The 11211-nt window shown below is 43.1% G+C and overlaps 1 pseudogene; it reads right to left on the bottom strand.

Moving 5' to 3' along the window:
* Positions 1–228: 228 nt before the first annotated feature.
* LOC142858302 (ATP synthase F(0) complex subunit k, mitochondrial pseudogene) lies at positions 229–405 on the bottom strand (annotated as a pseudogene).
* Between the last annotated feature and the right edge of the window lie 10806 nt (positions 406–11211).

The following is an 11211-nucleotide window of genomic DNA, read 5'->3' as shown; positions in this document are numbered from 1 at the left end:
GGGGCTCTGCCACTTCCAACTGCTCTCTTTAAACGGAAGTCTCTCTCACGCTTTCTCCACTTAAGGGTGGGGAGAGCCCTTTTGAGTCAAGCGTGTATATGAAAGCCGACACAGGAATGTAAACCAGCTCATTTTTTCCAGATTCATAATTTATTGTACAAATTGATTATTACAGGATGAGTTGAGATCAGTTTCTTCAGGCATGGAACTTAACATTTTAAAATCCATTTATGTTGCTTTTACAGCTAGAATTTTTGTGGACCTTAAAGTGAAGAAGAATACCAACAAAGCAATACTTCCATATGTGGTCAGTACACACTTCATGTTACTTTTGAAAGCATTAGAGTTAAGATGTTTTTCCATACCAGTGAGCTGGAAATGGCCATCACTTTCTGGACCAGTCATGACTTTAGTCTTCACCCAAATCACACTGTAATTTAGCTCTTATGAAAAGCAGTATCATAAGATTTGAGATTAATAAATGGAGTTAGAAGAATCACTCTAAGTGAGGCAACCCAAACCCAGAAATATAAACATGACATTTTCTCTCATTTACAGATGTTAGTTTTATATCTCAGACATATGTTTCAGGTCAGACATCCAAAGAGGCCAGGAGATTTCTCAAATTTCTTCATTCCACCTGCAACCAAAGGACCCTTTTATGTGGCCTTTGCTTTTTGCCCCACAACTTCCTTCTGATTATATGTTTAAGCTTGACAATGTGGTCTTCCAGCTCCCCGCTTTGACACAGTTCAACATGATACTTGAGACTCATAGAGATAAAACTAAGGATGTAGTAGTAAAAGGCAAATACACACATGTGATATGTTATACACACATACGTTGTTAAAGCTGATATTTGGTAAGATCCACACATAAAAAGAATTATATTTATTTTTATTTGACTTTCTCGTGTTAATATAGGCTGGCCCGGGCTTGACTCAAACTCACTCTTTAGCCAAGGCTATTCTTGAACCTCTCATTCCCCTACTTCCAGTTTCCAAGTATCGGGAGTGGGGGTGAGATGCCACACCTGATGTCTAGCTTTGTATTTGTATAATTAGCTGAATTATAAAGAACTGAAGTTTAATACTTTTGTAAAGAATGAGGAGGGAAATAGACTTGTCTTTACTATCAAGGGGCACTGCCAATACTGAAGTTTATTATGTTTTATTTTCTACATGCTCCTATTGTATGTTAAGCACATACACATACCGTATTATAGATAATAATATGCATTATGTCTATAATATATATATAATCTAGAAACAACAAATGTGAGAAGACTTATAATATTTGTCTTTCTGAGACTGGTGTTATTCTCTTCATTTGATTGTCTCTGGTACATCCATTTCCCTACAAATAACAAAATTTACTGCCTGTCATTTCCAAGTAACTTTCAGGAGAGTGAGTCACTTACGGGTCACAGTTATGGAAGATGTAATCTGAGCAAATATATTTAAACAGAGGTGTGTGACAGTCAAGTGAGAATCAATTAACTTTACACAATTGATTCCTGACTCCTCAGTTTATTGTGTTTGTCAAAGCTATTGACCGAAACATAGAGCTCTGCTACTTCTTTTCCTGAAGTAACTAAGTCATCAAAATATCTGCTAAATGCCATAGAGTCTAGGTCCTGAGATACAGTTTCAAAATTACAAGCTAAGGACCACAGGGTGGTGTACATGTGTGGGCATGTTCATTCATGTATGGTACACGTGTGTGGGTGTGTTTGTTTATGTATGGTATGCCCATACACGTGTATGTACATAGACACGGAGGTCAGAGGGCAATCTTGGGTGTCACTCATCAGGTACCTTCCAACATTTTATTTGAGATGGAGTCTCTTTTTTGTCTTGAACTTCTCCTGCAGGCTAGAGTAGATGGCTAACAAGCTCACAGTGAATCACTCGTCTCTGTATCCCATCTTACCTTCATTGAAATAAGCACACACACACACACACACACACACACACACACACAGAGAGAGAGAGAGAGAGAGAGAGAGAGAGAGAGAGAGAGAGAGAGAGAGAGCTTTGCTTGTAGGTGCTGGAGATCAGATACTCCCAGTTTCAGTATTTGTTCCCTAACTTAGTCCATAGCCTCAGAGACTCTCAGACTCACTGCAAGCTCTACTTACCTTCCAAGATCATAAACCCAGCTATTTTGTTATGGAATGTGCTTATTTTGAGGATTTCCTCTTCGCTCTGTTAAGAGAGAGATCATAGGGGTTGGAGGACGGTCAAGCACAAGGAACTTGTTACTTGAGAAAAGACACTGATGGCAGAATGTTAGTTCATGTACTCACCAGTCACAGGGGCCAACAAGAAGGTTCTAGCAGGCAGACTCTGTGCTATAACCCTTGATCCTTGTATGGGTGTAGATTGGTTTGTCTGAATACTTCTATTATTTATTTAAAAACTGAAACAAATATCCAAAGATAGTCAAGAATTACAGCTGGTCCATTTTGGGGAATATTTTGAGCTAAAGGATACTTATGTACAAAAGGAGGGTAGGAAGGATAACGGTGGTGAAGCCCTCCTGCTTACCAAATACTTGGAAAATGTCCATTCAAGGGTTCCAGATGTCTCCCTTCAGAATTATTCTTGAAATTTTAATATGATAGCTAGAGATTATAACTAAAGAAGGCATAAAATCATCTCTGCAACCTTTACTTGAAGATTCCCCCAATAGTTACAAAAGGATATACATATTACTTATCCAAATTCCCTGCCAGAAACCCCTTCCAGTGTAGCAAATCTGCTTGCTTGACTTATATATAGTTTCACATAAGACCTCCAAAGCCTTCAGGCCATAAAGAATATTAAAACTTACAACTTGCTGGGGCCCAAGTCCATAATTTCTTCACCAAAAGAAGCAATGAAGGGACTTGGGTTACCTTAGTGCCCCAGGAAGTCTCTCTATGTCTGCCATACCCCACCGCTCATCTGACAGTAACACAGTCTAGTTTCCAAAACCAATCAGGAAAATGGAGAACTAAGAGCAGTCTCCCAGAAGACTAGACTTCATAGGAAGCAAAGGTAGGGTGTGTTTCTTTTTGCAGGTCCCCCTCCTTAGATAACATACGATAACAAGGAGTGAGCTTCAGTATGGTGCCAAGAACAGCAAACACACTTTGATTATTTGGCCAAGGAAACAGGGACCCAGAGGAGTCCAGTATTGGTAACTGGCAGCTTGACAAATGTTCAGTCCTTCAGGACACTTGGCAGCATACAAGGAGGAACACAGTGTCAGCGTTACTGTGCTTTAGTCTGAGGTCTGGTTGCTCTCTCCCTGCCAAATGCGTCCCAGTAAGTCAGTGATTCTCAGCCTCTGAGGTTTGCTTTTCTCTTCTGAATGGAAGTTTGGCAAAGTAATATTAAATACATGGCCTATCGTCACATACAAGCCTAAATTTGTCATTAAGGTAAAGCTAGAAATGGGAAAATGTCTACAACCAACATATTCGAGACCTGGCTGTTGCCTGGTGTGTACCTGACTTTGAACTCACTGTTCACACAGTTTCTCCCTTAGGAGCAACCCTGCTGCAAATAACACCTGCTAGAATGCCCTAGTATCCCTGAATTCACAGATAAAGACGCATCACTAGGAAGGCATTCTGGTATGATATGAGAACAATAGAAATAGTAATTGTTCCTCTCGTAACATTGCCCCTCTCCTCCCCGTGTCTCTGAAGAGCACTCACAGAGTAGTATCATGAATACTTACTTGACCTGAGTTCTTTTGAGTCTAAATGTGTCTAGAACCAGGAAGCAAAGGCAGATATGAGGCATTAGTGGATAGAAAGACAGATTGCAATGGATCAGGAATCCTGGAAGCTCAAACACCTTTTCCAGCAGCATGACATCTTGTAGTTTGCTTCCAGAAGATTGAAAGAGGTTCAGTCAGTGAATAATTGTGGGCCTAATGTGCTTAGGATGTGTCCAACACATTTCTAGGTACCAAAGCACAGAAGAAAGACATTCTGCTGACCTCACTTAGTCTCCATCTTCGTGAGAAGGGACAGACGCTGTAGAAACGAGGAGATAAAGTGATGATAACAAAGCTGGAGGGATGCCTCAGGGAGAAACACTCCCTGCTCTTGCAGAGAACCTGAGTTTGGGTCCCAGAATCAGCAGCTGACAATACACATCGCAGCTCCAGTGCCAAGAGATCCAACACCTGTCCTCTTCTGGTCTCCACAGTACTGCACACAAGTGATGCCCAACACATGCGTGCGGCCCAAACACTCATGCACATAAAATAGAAATAATTAGTTAAAATTTAATTAGAATTAAATTAGAATTAGAGATGATTAATGACAAATTACCATTTCTTCAAGACTCAGAGAAATAGGACTTGTGGACAGTGAATTGCGATTTAAGATAGGTAGGCCAAGAAATTCTTTTTCTGAGAAGGTGACATTTAAACAAAGATACGAAAGACTGAAGAGATAAGGAGTGTTCTTAGGCTCAGACGACAGGAAGTACAAAGGTCTTAGGGGAAAGCAAAGCTGATGTTGGTTTTCAGGAAGAGCAAGGTGTGGTTGAGGAAAAGGGACAGAGAGGAGTAACATAAAAGACCACAGCTGAATGGCAAGTACACACTGTAAGGGTGTGGCAGGGCCCTGTGAGGGCCTACGGGCACACTGTGGGTGATTGGTAGGGCACTATAGAGGCCCATGAGTACAGTGAAAGGGCTTGGTAGGGCCCTGTGAAGGCCTATGGGCACACTGTGAGGGTCTACGGGCACACCGTGAGGGCTTGGAAGGATTGTGTGAAGACTCTGGTCCCTGTGCCAAGTGAGATAGGAAGGTGGTAACAGAGTGAAATTCTCTCTCTCTCTCTCTCTCTCTCTCTCTCTCTCTCTCTCTCTCTCTCTCTCTCACCCTGTGTGTGTGTGTGTGTGTATATATATATGGATCACACTGATTGCAAGGAAGTAAGATAGTAGGAGCAGGAACCAGACACACATCTACTTCAGAAGTAACATGAGTTCTCCAGAGAAGGCTACTTGTACATGAGTTCAAACCACTGGAAAGTCTTCGTTAGTCTACCAGGTGTTCAGGATCCCAGTGCAGTCCCAAGCCTTTCTCAAGGTGGTCTTTTAAGCACATACACACAAAACCAAAAATGAAAACAAAACAAAACACCCCACACTCTGGATTGATACACCTCATTTACCAAGAAAAGTTAGACAAGAAAGGCAAGATTAATACATTTAGGGTCTGTGGACTTTGACGGATTAGGGCTTTGGCCTCCTTTTGACAGGTGGTATTGCCTCCGTGCTGGGTCCCCAGTTCTGAATAGTACTTCAGTCATGGTGTTGTTGGTTTTACTGAGGTCTGTGGGCCTGTTACAGAGGTTCCGAGAGAAACCATGTTGCCTTGTCTCATAGTAACAGCTATATGGAGCTAGTCATAAGTTCAATGATTCCGCAAATATCCCGAGGGAAGAACCACTAGGGTATGTTTAGAGAGATGGGGCAATGAGAAAGAAGAGTGGAGTTGTTTGGTTGAAACCACTGAAGGGTAATATAGCATCTGTTCGCTGTATGAAAGACAGATCAGCAACAGGAGTGGGGGTTCCATCCACTTTTTAGGTAAAATCTGTGTGACATTCAAGAAGAGCTTTTCAAGAAATAGTTGTTTGGAAGTCTGGATATCAGACCGTGGGTTGACAAGAGATTTAAATTTGAGGACCAGAGCATGAGCTCAGAGGATTCTAGAAGTCCCCCCAAGGAACTGAAGGGTCAGCACTAATGCTTGCTCTCATGTATTTCTCATGGTCTCTGGAGATCTTAGGGCTTAGGTCTCGGTCAAAATGTATTCTCTTGTTAATTTCATTTGTCTGCAGGAGCAGGGACAGGTCTAGATGGGCGGCCTGGGTGATGAGGAATGGTTCCTCCACAAGATGAAGGTAATTCCAGGCACCTATGCTAATTCTCTGGAGCCCTTGTCAAGCTACCATCACTGAAGCCCCATAGGTGAGGGAAGGACACTTGTTTGTTTGAGGTCTGGACACACAGAAGCAGCACTTGGCACCCAGCGTGGTCTGACTACTTGGAGTCTTGGGTATTTTTCCACTAGTGGATATGGTGAGGAGAACTCCTCCCTAAGGATGACTCAGCTGCTCTTGTCTCCTGCCAAACACATGCTCAAGAGGCAGTTGAAAGAGGTTTTAGGGGGGTAGGGGTGAGTGAAGGTGAGTCTGCAGTAGTGAGGTTCTCTGTTCTGAGTTTCCACCTTTATCAACCAGCCACACCATTAACACTCATGTCCTGCAGCAAATGTGCCCAGATTAGCTGGGCAGAGAAAAGAAGTGTCACCAGGGTCCGTCCGCACCAGGCTCTTGACCATGATGGAAAACTCCAGGTTTACTTCTCAGAGTGGCAGGTTCTGCCTCACTGCTCCTGGAGGGAGCTCTTTGCAGTCTTTCATTGCCTGGCTTCCTCCTGAGACCCCGGTAGAGAGAGAGGCTGAGAGCAGTAGGCAGTTAACAGTCCTAGGTGAAGAACGCTGTTCTGGAGAGGAAACGGCAGAACATGGCCCTGGGTATGTTATTCGTTCTGTGCAAAGCTATCTTTAATGCAATGGAGTTGGAGGCGGGAGCAGCTAAGACTTGATATTCAAAACACAGAATGTTTTTATTCTTCCATTAAGTATTTTTTATTTGTGTATGGTGTGTGTGTATGTGTGTATGTGTGTGTGTGATATGTGTATGTGTGCTGTATGTGTACGGTGTATGTGTATATGGTATGTGTATGTAAGTATGGTGTTTGTGTATATGCGTGGAGTATGTTTGTGTGGTGTGTATGTGTGTGTCTTGTGTGTGTTTATGATGTGTGTGTGGTGTTTGTGTATGGTATGTGTGTATATATAATGTGTGCTATGATGTATGTATATGTATGTTGTGTGTATACGGTATGTGTATGTAGAGTGTGTGTGTGTTGTATGTGTATATATGATGTGTGTATGTATGTGGTGTGGTGTGTGTATATGATTTGTGTGGTATGGGTGTATGATATGTGTATATATGGTGTGGGGGGTATATATGTATGTGTGTGGTGTGTGTGGGGTATGTTTGTGTAGTGTGTATGTGTGTGTCTGGTGTGTGTTTATGATGTATGTGGTGTATGTGTATGGTGTGTGTGTGGTGTATGTGTATGGTATGGGTGTATAATGTGTATGTTTATATATGGGATGTGTGTGTATGGTGTGTGTATGTATAGTGTGTGCATAGATATAGACGTGTGTATGTTATGTGTGTATGTATAGTGTATGTATGATGTGTGTATGTATGCGGTGTGGAGTGTGTATACGGTGTGTGTGTGGTATATGTGTATGATATGTGTATATATGATGTGTGTGGTGTGTTTGTATGGTGTATGTATTTATGGTGTGTGTGTGGTGTGTGTATATATGCTGTGTATCAATGTGTAGGTATGATGTATGTGTATGGATGCATGCACATATAGGTGACAGATGACAACAGGTGTCTGTCCTCATTTTCCAGATTGTTTGAGATGGAATCTCTTGCTGTCCAGCACTGTGTGCTCCTTGCTAGCTGGTCTTCCTGGGATTTTCCACTTTGCCTCTCATCTCATCTTACAGGCCCTGTGACTATGGATGTATGCGCTGTGCCTGCTGTGCACGGGTTGTGGGGACTCACACCCAGATACTCTACACTCACCCACCGATGCAGCTCTTCTGCCCAGAACGCTTTTCTTTCATTTTCCTGAGAAAGAAAGACCAGTATGTTTGCTGCCTAAGAAAATTTGTGTGCTCATCTTGGCATGTATTTTACCATTTTATCTCAATGCCCCAGTGTATATAGCTGCTGCAGAAGCCCAGCAGGTCCCCCAGGTTAAGACCACCTGCCTGGAAGCCACAGGAAATGAGAATCCTTCTGGCTGTCACTTGCTTCTCTCTCTCTGTCACCTGCAGGGTTCTGAGCTACACTCTTGCAACATTCAGAGTAAAGTGTGATTTTTACCCGAAATGGGGACAATGTTTCTGTATTTATAAATCCGAGAGAGGCAGACACATCTGCTCATATTTATACCAGTTCTGTTTTGGCTGCAAAATTACATATGCTATTTTGATGAAACTTTATCTTAATTTCATTACCAGCCTGAGTAATCATGTGATAATTGCCTGATATCCAAGTAACCAGGCAAAAGTGATATTTAGCCTTTTTGTTTTGTTTCTTAATTTAGGCTCACAACTGCAATGAAATTTTGTGTTCTTCGCCTTTCTAAATTAAAGACAAAATAATTTATTTTCAGGCTATTCTAGTGTCTGTGCTAAGAGCAAAATGACGGTTGACTTTACCTTGGAGATGCTCAGTGATTGTCATGGGAGACTGATGACTCCAGACAGAGGGCCTGGGGGTGTCGCTCAGTGGTAGTCTATCTACAGGAAGTCCTGTGTTCCATTTCAAGCATCTCTCTCTCTCTCTCTCTCTCTCTCTCTCTCTTTCTCTCTCTCTCTCTCTCTCTCACACACACACACACACACACACACACATGCCACAAACACACACAGCACACACACACGCAACCCAAACAACACATACACAAACACACACTAAAAAAATAGAAAAAAAGATTCCATCTCATGAGATGAGGAAATATACCATAGGAGAGACAGCTACAGATCTTCTACTACACCCGATAGCGTGTTAGCAGCTACTTGGGCCTCTAACTATTTAGCTGCACCATTTTAGGCAAAAGAACACACAACTGCTCTGAACCCTAGTCGCCTTACGGAGTTGCCAGCATGCTCCATAACAGTAACTCACCTCTCAGCAATTATCATCTTTCCTGAGGGGCTGAGCTTCACCTGGGCTCCTCCCATTCTTTGGAAGATGGCATTTGATAGGCTTGTGTTGGCATAGGAGAATGTATGGGTTGGAGCCCTTCCAGCAGACTCCTGCTGCTTGTTTGAGTATTGTTTTTAGTCTTATGTGTGCTAGACAATGTCAATACTCTCTGTGTACCTGAATATTGCCTTGCAAACATACATGGGAATGCTCAGGTCATCCTCAGTAGGTATACCACCATCAGTAGTCCACAGTGCTCTTCCAGTACTGTAGGAATAAGTTCCGCCCCTTAGGGGGCGTGTTCGCCTCGGGCTAATGTTTGCCTATAAATTTGGTGAGCATGCTCCCAGCCATCGCTTCTGCTTTCCTGGTCTCCACGGGAACGGTGGTTCTGTAAGTCTATTTCTCCATTAAAGCTGTATATATATTTTCACAACCTGTCTGCATTTGCTTATGCCATTACACAGTACACCTCTTTCAGTCTCTTTTCCAACAGAGTGGTAGTAGGAGATCAGCTTGGACATCCTGAGAAAGCAAGAGAAAACTGTGTTAGTGTCTGGATATTGGCTTATTCTCTGGAGGCATGGTCCCTAGATCCTCCCTCAAAAAATTAGCACTGTTAGAACAATATATCCACACACAAGCTTCCTAGCAGGTGCGCTACACTGACATAGATTCAGCTACCTGCAAACAAAGCATCCAAGTTGGAGAGATAGCCACCAATTATGACAAACCATGGAAGAGTCCAAGGAAATGCTGTAGAAGACCCAGACTCAAATATTATGTAAAAGCAAAGAGGGTTTATTAATATTCCATCATGCATGGGTCGACACCTGTACAAAATGGCAACAACCCCGAGATAAGCGTGCAGGCTCCTTTTGAGCACAGCTAGGGGAGTTTCAGGGACAGTCAGGTCATCTCATACATAATTGGCTAAACAAGCAGCAGTTACACTAGTATTCTTTTGATTGGCTGAGGTTGAGTCTTAACGTTTTTGGACATACTCGCACAAGCTTGGGTAAGTCCAGATGTGACTCAGAAGGGGCTACAGATTTGTCCTTGAGACACTGTGAGGCTGGCTTAGGCCCCGTCTCTCCCTCATCCCTGAACGCAAGAGTATTGTGGATAAACTGCCCATCGTTGGGAGAGACGCCTGTTTTTTCCTTCTCAGAGAACTGAAACCCTCAACTCAGTTGTGAGAGTGGGAGATGTTGACCCCGTCATCCATGATGCCAGCTGCTGTTTATCAAGCACTTGGGTTGGGTAGCATGCCAAGGCTTTCCTGAATCATCTCACGGGCACTCCACAATAGCACAAAGGGGTGGGTGCTTTCATTATTCCCGTCCAATGGGAGAAGAAAGCAGACTTGTATGTAGGTTGAAGAGCAAGAGAACAGTGACCCAGGACCCATGTGCCTTAGGCTCCAAATCCCACATTTATTTGTTGTGCCTTACACACTCTTGACACTGCTGCCATCCGTGCAAGAGAAAAGATCAAGTCCAGAGAGATGTTCGTCTAAGAGCAAACAGCTGTGACAGACTGTGCGACTCCAGAGCATGCGTAGTGGCGGCGTTGCTAGAGCTCTCCCTCATCATTTTCCCAGCAGAACGCACGGTTCTCTTATGTCCTCATTCCTTTTGTTGGGTTCCTCTGCAGCAAGGTCTGATTGACAGATTCTTAGAAATCCCCATCATTTAGCCATAATGCTCACCTCCTCTTTCATTGTCTTACTCTGTTTCCCTCCGCAGCTGCTTGCATTCTGAGGAAGAAAATAAGACTTTGGCTTCCTTCTATATATCTGTTTGGGAAGACTTTGGGAAGTTGGGCGTGTTGTCCGAAACTCTCCCATTGCTAGGAGGAAATCCACACATTCAGAGGAAAGAAAGAGCAGGCTCACTCAGCCTCAATTGTTTGTTTTTTTTTTCCAAAAAGACAATGGACAAGATACCACCAAAGGCATCAGGATATTTCCACCTATTTGTGTACAAAGAGCCTGACCCTTTGGTATGTTCATTAGGCCACTATGGGGAGAAAAGATCAATAGTCAGCGAGTGATTCTGACAGATGCTCTGTACTGATAGCTATGGAGAGTGATCTACCAGGTCCAGAGAGCATACATAAACAAGGCCTAAGCATAGCAAAGGCAAGGAAGTTATTACCAACAGCAAATTTCCCTGGGTGGGATGGGGGTCAAGAATGTACACAGTGGAGACATGGGCCTATGTAAGGATCCTTTCCGGGAAGGCTGGAAGAGCAGAAAATGAGCTGTGTGGTTTGTCTGAAGGAGAAGATCTAGGGCACAGGAGTTGGGTGTGGGGTACCACAGTGAGGAGCTTACTGTACCAATATGAAGACCTGAGCTCAAGCTGCAACACCCATGTAGAAAATA

This window comes from Microtus pennsylvanicus, chromosome 10 (assembly GCF_037038515.1).
Source record: "Microtus pennsylvanicus isolate mMicPen1 chromosome 10, mMicPen1.hap1, whole genome shotgun sequence".
Classification (NCBI taxonomy): Eukaryota; Metazoa; Chordata; class Mammalia; order Rodentia; family Cricetidae; genus Microtus; species Microtus pennsylvanicus.
Note: the sequence above shows the minus strand (reverse complement) of the source record. Positions and strands in the feature narration are given on the sequence as shown.